General features: G+C 40.1%; 1 protein-coding gene across 1 annotated transcript in view; it reads left to right on the top strand.

Annotated features, from left to right (window-relative positions):
* Nucleotides 1–10101, top strand: part of LOC134538561 (epimerase family protein SDR39U1) — a 116016-nt gene that overhangs the window by 43045 nt on the left and 62870 nt on the right. The gene's annotated exons all lie outside the window — the stretch shown is intronic.

Genomic DNA, 10101 nt, shown 5'->3' with positions numbered 1-10101 from the left:
TTTTCTACACGTTTATTTACGTTTAGTCTTTTGTTCTGTCTTTTGTTTAGTGGCCTTGTACATTACCTACAGCCAGAGACGTAAAATAGATGACACGCAATCAAAATACCACAAGCAGTTGCAGTGGATTCTATGAAAATCGATCTTTTCGAGTCGTAGTAGCGGTTCAAAATCGTGGTCCCGATACCTTTCAGAGTTTATCACTGCGTTTTACAAACTCGTTATGGGCGTCTTTGGTAACATTATCCGTTGTTGTGTTATTTGTATGTGACGTGAAAAGTGAAAAAGTATTTATAATTTTATACATTCAGTCAACATTAATAAAATCACATGTGCTAGAATTGGTTTTGAGTCATTTTTATATAATTATAGTGAGATGGCGACTAATGAGAAAAAAAGTGAAGTTTGGAAACATTTTTCTATAAACTCAAGTGAACAAAATATAGCAACATGTTTACATTGTTAAACGGTAATTTCTCGATGCAACCTTATGTGATAGTCGATAATAATGCTAGTTTTCCGCAACAAAAACTTACCCACTGTAAATTACAATTATTAGACTGTAGTTCAAGTTGTTTACAATAACAAATATAAATAGAAGTTAATTTAATTTACACTTTGCAATAACTTAATAGTGTATTTTATATATTTTTATACTGTTATTATAACTGTATTCTCAATTTTACCTAATCTTGATATTAAATTCACAAGGGAATAAAAATTTTTGTGTGCATTTTTACACTTTAAAATTTGTTCATTATAATCGGTAACTGAATCGGTATCTGCCGATTATTGCTCTCATAATCCGTAATCGAATCGGTAATCTGTAAAGTTATATCGGTGCACCACTAGTTTTTAGATAATGTTTTGTGCCGTTTCAGTGCCACTTTCAGGCACAATGTACGAATTTAAATTTAATTTTTAAAGAAGGAAACCAAATAATAAATTTGTATTTTTTTATTTTATTTTATTTTGTTTCCATTACTGTACACTCCGACGTAATCTTGTGCTACCCAGTGCACCTGTGCTTGTTCGCAGGCTTCAATTAGATACTGTTTGCTGACGATTTGTGATCGCAGCATCTCGGCCGTGGTTCGCGTCACGTTTTCTCCATGTAACAGAATGACTTTCGTGCTAGCGAACGCTACCCCAACCCCACTGCTAGCAACTTTCATTTCTCGGAGGCTAGCATACGTAAGGGTTTTGCCGTCACGTACTGGACTAGGTTACAGCCAGCGGCGAAGCCTCGGGACGGTCCACATGACGCCTTTCCCAGGCGATTTAGCAAATTTAAACCCCCCTCCCCTCATCACCCACTGGTGGCTTCACGGGAACTCCAACCCGGAGCAACGACCCCCAGTGAACCCAGGCGGAGACATTGTCTCTTCAAGGACTTTCGCCCTTGTCAAACAGAGCCCTCAGCGAAGTCTAGCGGCGGGAAAAATCCCTAACCTCGCTCTGAGCGCTGGTCGCGAGCACGCCCACTGCACTCTAGCGGATGTTTCTGTGACCCTCCAGGCAAGTTCTCGTCTTGCCCGCCAGAGCGCACTACTCATCTCTCCCATAAGAGACAGCTTGTCACAATTGACCTTGGCAGCAGTCGCAGTGCGATTTGCGATTTTAGTTCGCCTACGACTCGTGTGAGAGCGCGGCGAACATGTTGCAGTCTGCTTCGCCCCTTCGGGCATCTTCGGACACCTTCGGGCAATCACCCCCCCCCCCCCCCCCTCTTTGGCTGGTGGTAGTTACTTCCTTTAATTAGGCGCCCCGAGGCCATTTTTTGAAGATGGGGCGGGCAGCATCTGGTCTGTGCGGACCACGCGTCGCGTTCCGCAAGAGTTAATCTCCGTTGTTCGTCCCAGACTCGACACTACGTCATGTAGTCGCCAACGTCAAGGCATAGAGGCCTCAATTTTCTTATTTTTAAATTTTGCTGCCCGCAATAGTTTTTTTGGTAATCTAAATTATTTCATTATCTCTAATCAGGATTACCGCGAACTTCCGTGCCGCGAGCTGCATTCCCTGCTCCTGGAGGCAGCCTACATGACTTCACCCCGCTGTTTTGGGTAAGTGGTCGTCATCCCTACCCCCCCCCCCCCCCCTTTTTTTTTTTGCCTTTCACTGGGCATAGTCTTGCCCAGGCTTAGCCGCCTGTTAACCAGTCTAAGTAATTTGGGACTTTGGTTGCAGGCGGGGTCCAAGTTGAGGCCCAAAATGAGCTCCAAAATGAGCTGCAAGCTCCAAAATTAGCTGCAAGTTTAACTCCAAGTTTAACTCCGAGTTTAACTCCGAGTTTATCTCCAAGTTTCTACTCAAAATGATTTCTTCTGAACTTTAATCTGCTGAAACCTCCGGTGCCAGGACACAGAATATAATTAAATTTCAATGTAATTGTTTCTTTCTTTTGAGCCTGCGAGCTAACTTAAAACCAGTATTAAGTTCAAGATGTATTATGGTGTTACTTTTATATGTATTTTGTTGCCCCGGGGCTCCCTCCATTTTGTAATCAACATGTTTTAATACCAATGTAATTAAAAGATAAAAACAAAAGTAAATTAGTTTAGTAAAAGGGCACTTATATAAATCAAACCACCAGTCTTGTTATTTCATTATTATTCATCCCCAATCCACATAGCCTACTAGAGTTACTAGGAGGTTATAAATAAAATTCTTTTATACAACGTCTGAGCACCTCTGTGATTAGTGTTGTTATTGTTTTGTTTTCTGGGCTGACGCTTCCAAGGCCTTAATTTAATTATTCACTTTTGAGTGTTTACCTGCAGCCCAGCGTTCGTTATAGTTTAAATGGTTTGAGGTACCTAAGTTTCAATGGATTTTATGGTACAGACAGAAAGAAAGTTTTAAAATATATTTTTATTTCAACCTCTGTATTATTAACCCCATTGGATCATCTGAAATGCCTTATCAAAAATTGTTTAGCCAAATATTTTAAATAATATCTACGTTTCAAAAAAATTAAAACAGACTTGATTGTTTACATATTAAGGGAATTAATAAAGGTATTCGTCCTTTAACCCTTAGTTTTACATCCATAACAGCAATAAATGTTTACATTAAAAATTGTTTCATACAAAAGTTTTAGATAAATGAGGAGAAGAGACAAGTAGAATGATTTTGATAGTGTGCCTACTAAGGATGCTATGAATTTTTGCCCCCTTAAACAATAATTTTGTACACCACATGCTGTAATTGTGGGTTGTATGTAAAGAATTTAAGTAAAAAGTGATAATAGGTACAAGTTTAGAAATAAAAAATAATAGAATTGATTGTATACATTGTACGTACAATAATAATTATTTTTTATTTCAACAGCTATTTTAAAACCTCTTGCAGCAATGGTTCATATTATTGAACAGTTGTTTAAGACAAAAAATTACGATAGTATTTATAGAGTTCCACGTGCAAATTGAATGGATTTGATGATGTAGGTACCTAGTTAGAGAATTTTGAATTTTTTTGTCCACTAAACCCTGTTATTTCCACCCCTTGAAGTCATAACAAAAATTTGTTTCAACAAACGTATTTGTCATACCTCTTAATGAAATATAATGCTAGTATAGGGATATAATATTTATAATATTAAAGAAGTCATAATGATTTTTCTGTTTTTCAAAAACTTTCCCTATCTGTTCCACTTTGGTCGGATTATGCCCAATAACGAACTCGACCTAGATTTTCCATTAATTTGATTAGCAATTTGTGCAAAATTGCGGCAGCTATTGCGTACATAATTGTGATTGAGGTATTTACAAACGTATTTAAATACTTTTGAGCGGACAATGGTTTTTCGGTGTATGGAACATAAAAAAAAAAACTAAGTTAATATTTTCCGGAAGTCGCACCATGTTTAAGGCTACAATTGATTCTGTTTCTTCGAAATATACATAATTGTGACACGAAACAGCCATAGTTCCTCGTAATTTTATGATATATTTTAAACAGAAAAATCTTTTGCTGGAATCCTCGGAAACAGTTTTAAAGGTGTTTTCGTGTGCTAGAACCCGATCTAGCTATTTTTTTACTGTAGGAAAAATATTTTAAGACATCGAGGTTGTAGCCATATCACAAAAAAAAATTGTTCTAAAAAGTATTTGAATTATGAAAGAGTTGGTATAATGCAAGTGTTCATCTCACCATGCAGTTAAGAAGACTAATATTTTAATATGTGTCACTTCAAACGATTGAAATACAGCAATATAAAGGACCATGCCTTCATGTGCAGCAATTGTTTTGATATGCTATAAACATTAATTTTTGTTTAATGTTTCCGAGACGTTTTAGAGAAGTCATAACAATGATATTATGATTAAGTCATAAATATACAAATAAATGAATGTTTGTATGTTTGTCCTCTGTGTATTCATATAATATTGATTCGATTCTGATTAAAGTTTATCGATTAAATACTGTGTATTCTTTTACGAAAACTGGTGCGTAATTATATAGGTATTTCAATTTATGTTTCCTTCAAACATATTTTTTAACCTTGGAAAAGATAATGGAATATTTAACAATTACACTTTATTTTGTTTTATCATGTCTATTAAGTGCGCTGTTAATACTGGAAAGTTATTCAGGGAACGGTTTGCAAATAACTTCAACTATTGGAGGTAGGACAACACAAAGCATAAATGCCCGGTTAAAAAATAAAAGGCTGCACAAGTGTGCGAGTATGCGAGTGTGCGAAAACGCAAGTGTGCAAGTTACAACTGGCATGTAGCAAGCTACGCTACGTAAGTAACCCACCTTCCACCTTTTACCTTCTTCCTATTCGACCGTTTGTACATGCGATGGAGTGGTGTCGCCGCTGACGCACTCTCCTTTACCGGTCTCTCCCTCCCCCCTACCTAACTATTCCCCTCGTCCGATTAGAATTTTCTTAACGCTCGAATATTGTAACTATCTCAGCAAAAAAGTTTACTTAAAAGATTACAGTGTACGACCCTTATAGATTCGACTCTAAAAAAAGGGTTCTCTTGAGACTGTAACGTATTTTATTTATTTATTTATTTATTTGTTTATTTATTTAATATTGTAACATGCCCACCAACAGCCGAGGGCTTTAGCGGTGGGCACAACACATATATACAAGGACAACATATAAACAATACAAACAAAATGCAAACAAACAAGTAAAGTTAAAATAAGTATAACTATTAAAAATAAACATCAAAATATAAAATGCATAAAAAGAAATACAAAACATAGACATTACAGTATAATGAAATTACTAATTGCAGGCTTATGTAAAAATTAATTTAAAAAAAGAAACTAGCTACACTTTCACAGATTAAGATGATCAATTTTATTGAAATTAGAAATGAGTCGAAAAATTATATCATTCTTTTTATGGTATGTACATAAGGTAGAAGTTAAACGGCTGTTAAATTGGGGAATTCTAATGCCAGTATTATCAAGAATGGACTTACAATTTAATTTTGAACAGTAACAGTTTTTAATAAATACATAATCCAGATAGATACGGCGTTCAGAAAGAGAATCCATAGTAATCTGAGAGAAGTTTTTAAGTTTAATTATTTTATCAAATTTATTCTGAATGGATTCTAATTTATTGCTATCGGAAGGATTAATTGAATTCCAAATAACTGAACAATATTCTAACTTAGATCTAACAAGTGATAAATAAAGACAAAGAAGAGAGTCACTGTTTGTAGCATAGAACGTAATATATTTGATTAATGCTAATGTTCTATTTGAACTAGTAACTAAGTAATTTACATGCAAGTGAAAATATAATTTTGAGTCAAGTAGTATACCTAAATCTTTTATAGAAGAAGTGATTGGGATTATTTTATTGTTAAGAACATAATCATATTTTACAGGATGATATTTCCTTGTGAAGGAGATAATTTTTGTTTTACTTGTGTTAAGAGTTACTAAATTTAATAAGCACCATTTATTAATTTCATGTATATCAATTTCAAGTAACAAGCAGTCATTGATAGAGTTAATACTTCTGGAAATTTTAAAATCATTGGCAAACAATACACCACTCGAATGTTTAGGTACAAATGTAATATCATCAATGAAAATATTGAAAAGTAATGGAGAGAGAGTGCCACCCTGCGGGACCCCAGATGGAACTTTAAAATATGAAGAATAACTGTTGTTGATGGAAACAAAAAAGCATCTATTATGAAGGTAGTCGGAAAACCAGGTTACAAAATTGCCACATAAACCAAATTTAGCAAGTTTACTGTTGTATATAGTATGGATGAGGATATTTGGTGACTCAGGTTGGCAACACAGACCGATGCGCCACTCAGCCAGTCGAGCATCAGCCGCCGCCATGTCCGCGTGGTCTAAACATAACAGTTGGCGACGAGGTTAAAACGGATAACAATTTCGTGTACAATATGGCCTTAATCGGAGCCATCGGAGAGTTCGCGCCCGAGAAAGAATCGTGGAATTCTTATCGCGAACGGTTACAGTTTTATTTTATCGCGAACACTATCACGGAGGATGAGGCCAAGCGGGCAGTGTTTTATACCGTGTGCGGCGCCGATTTGTACGGGCTGGTGACGTCGCTAGTATCACCAAAGTCGACCGCGTCGGTTTCCTTGACGGACGTCTTCACCATATTAAATAATCACTTTCACCCGAAGCCTAGTGAAATTGTGGAAACTTTTAAGTTTTTGAAGCGCGATCAGAAAGATGGGGAGACGATCGCCGTGTACATAGCAGAGCTTCGAAGGCTGAGTACACACTGCAATTTCTCGGACCTCGACCGAATGCTTCGCGACCGGCTCGTTTGCGGCGTAAGGGATAAATCAGTGCAACAGGCTCTCCTCGTTAAAGAGAAACTAACCCTGAAAGAAGCAGTGGATATTGCGATGGCAACAGAGGCGACTGGACAGAACATGGCGGACTTGAGAGACAGTACAATAGTGGAAGAGAGTGTACACAAAGTGAACAATGGCGTGTCAAGATATTCAAAACCGGCGGGTTCGGTTAAGTCGAACACTATATCACTGGGAAGACAAAGGGAAGAGACAACGAGAACCAGCTATGTTGGCGCTGTAATGGGCAGCACGCAGCAGACACGTGCCGACATTGGAACACTGTATGCCGGTTCTGTAAAAAGAGGGGACACATTGAGCGGGCTTGTATCACAAAAAAAAAAGCATGAGGGAGTTTCGAAAACAAACGACCTAGCGCAACGAGAAGTGGCACAGGAAGTACAGCATTTTGAAGAGGATTGTTCGGAAGGTGCTGCCACGCAATATACGCTGTACAATATGCGGGAACAACAGCCCAGGAAACCGTGGTGTGTGGAAGTGTTGCTGGATGGGAAATCAGCGATGATGGAAGTTGACACGGGGGCAGGTCGATCGATTATCAGCGGGAGAACTTACAAGGCCCTGTGGCCTCAGGAACCTCCACTGACAAGGAAGGACATGTTATTACGCACCTGGTCCAGCGAATATCTACAGGTGATGGGGGTTATGGAAGTTGCTGTACAACTGAAGGGGCGTGAGTCAGCGGTACTCCTAGAGTTGGTAGTGGTGGAAGGACAAGGGCCGAATTTGCTGGGACGAGATTGGTTTGCACCTCTGGGAATTAAGTTAGTGGGGGTGAACAAGGTTAGGGAAGACTTGGCAGCAGGGATTGTTAGGGAGTTTCCGGATGTGTTTAAGGCAGATAAGCTGGGAAAATATGTAGGACCACAAGTGACAATAACAGTTCCACCAGAATGTGACCCTGTGTTTAAAAAGAGCCGGCCAATACCATTTGCTTTGAGAGACAAGGTGAGCCAGGAAATAGATAGGTTAGTGCAGCGTGGAGTGTATGAACCAGTGGACTTTTCGGGTTGGGCGACTCCAGTCATACCCATTTTGAAGAAAGACGGGTCCATTCGGCTTTGCGGGAACTATAAGGGCACTGTAAACAGCGTGTGTGACACTAGTGTGTACCCATTGCCCACTGTCAGTGAAGCACTAGCAGTACTAGAGGGAGGACAGCTGTTCTCAAAACTGGATCTGGAGGAAGCATATTTGCAGGTAACTGTAGATGAGGGCACAGCAAAATTGCTTACGGTAAATACCATGAAGGGGTTGTTCAAGGTTAAGAGATTACCATTTGGCATAAGTAGTGGTCCAGCGATATTCCAGCGGTTGATGGACACCTTGCTTGCTGGCATACCTGGTACAGTAGTATTACTTGATGATATATTAATATCCGGAGGAGGTGACAATGAGCACTGGAGTCGTGTCCGTGAAGTCCTGGGACGGTTGCAAAGTGCAGGGCTTAGGTTAAAGAGTGAAAAATGTGTTTGGGGGGTGGATTCAGTTGTTTTCCTGGGACACAGAATTGACAAGATGGGTATCCATCCACTTTCAAGTAAGGTTGAAGCAGTTCACGATGCGCCAGAACCTAGTAACAAAAAAGAGCTCCAGGCATTTTTGGGTCTCTTGAATTTTTATGAGAGATTTCTTTGTCACAAAGCAGATGTATTAGAGCCTCTTCACAGACTGCTGGATGCCAACACTCCATGGTGCTGGACAGATGCACACGCAAGGGCGTTTGAAGAGGCCAAGCAGCTTTTACGATCGGAGCAAGTCTTGATACACTATGACCTAAACAAACCCTTAGTTTTAACATGTGATGCATCTGAGTATGGGGTAGGGGCGGTGCTGGCCCATGATCTGGGAAATGGGACGGAAGCTCTAATCGCATTTGGGTCTAGGACACTACAAAAGAGCGAACGAAACTACGCGCAGGTGGACAAAGAGGCCTTGGCTGTCATTTTTGGGGTGTCCAAATTTAAACAATATTTGATCGGAAGACAGTTCAAGATTGTGACTGACCATAAGCCACTCTTGCGCCTTCTCCATCCCAAGCAGCCCGTTCCAGATACCATTTCACCGCGATTGTTGAGATGGAGTTTGATGTTAGGAGTGTATGATTTTGAACTAGAATTCAGACCAGGGACCCAAATACAGCATGCTGATGCCCTTAGCAGATTGCCTCTGCAGTCACCTGCATTCCCAGTTCCAGGTCCCAGTGAAATTCTCATGCTGGAAGAAGCGGGGGAAGTGTTTGTCGATCCACAGACAATAGCAAGAGAGACTGGGAAGGATCTTTTACTGTGCAAGGTGTTGACATATACACAAAATGGATGGCCAGATCAAGTGACAGAGGAGATGCAGCCCTATGTTCGACGGAAGCTGGAACTGTCTGTTCACAAGGAGTGTTTGTTGTGGGGATCCAGGGTAGTAATCCCACCACAGTTACGGACAGAGGTGATGAGCATGCTTCATGCAAACCATGATGGGGTGGTGCATAAGAAAGCGTTGGCAAGGAGTTACTTTTGGTGGCCAAAACTAGATGCTGCAATTGAACAGGTTGTGAAGGAATGCAAAAGTTGTCAGCAGTGTCAAAATAATCCACCTAAGGTTAAAGCAGTAGCCTGGCCCACAGCTGACAAACCATGGTCTCGATTGCACATAGATTTTGCGGGACCATTTCAAGGAGCTAATTTTCTCATTGTAGTCGATGCGTATTCCAAGTGGCCAGAGGTCAGGCAAGTGGGAAGTATGACTGCAACAGCCGTAATTCAAGAATTACGAGACATATTCAGTTATCATGGACTGCCAGACACTGTGGTGGCAGATAATGGGACAGCCTTCCGATCCCAAGAGATGGCACAGTTTTTAAAAAATAATGGCATTGACATGGTTTTCGCACCACCCTATCATCCTTCGAGTAATGGGTTGGCGGAGAGGACGGTGCAAACTTTCAAGGTGAAACTCCGTAAACTGGTATTGGGTGATTGGCGAACTCGAATAGCGCGGACGCTGTTGGCATGGCGCACTACGCCAAGACAAGGGGAAAATAACACTTGGAAAACTCCCGCGGAGTTGTTGATGGGGCGATCATTACAGACAGCTTTGACAAAACTCCATCCAGCAACAGGTACAGTTCAGAGAAGTCAGGCGGACAATACGGTAGCAACGCGGGTTCGACACTTCAGAGAAGGTGAGGCAGTGTGGCTGCGGAATTATAGAAGAGTCCCAAAGTGGATACCAGGCTGGATCTCTGGGGTAGAAGGGTTGCTGA

Source organism: Bacillus rossius, chromosome 13 (genome assembly GCF_032445375.1).
Source record: "Bacillus rossius redtenbacheri isolate Brsri chromosome 13, Brsri_v3, whole genome shotgun sequence".
Classification (NCBI taxonomy): Eukaryota; Metazoa; Arthropoda; class Insecta; order Phasmatodea; family Bacillidae; genus Bacillus; species Bacillus rossius.
This window is presented reverse-complemented; position numbering and strand designations above follow the sequence as displayed.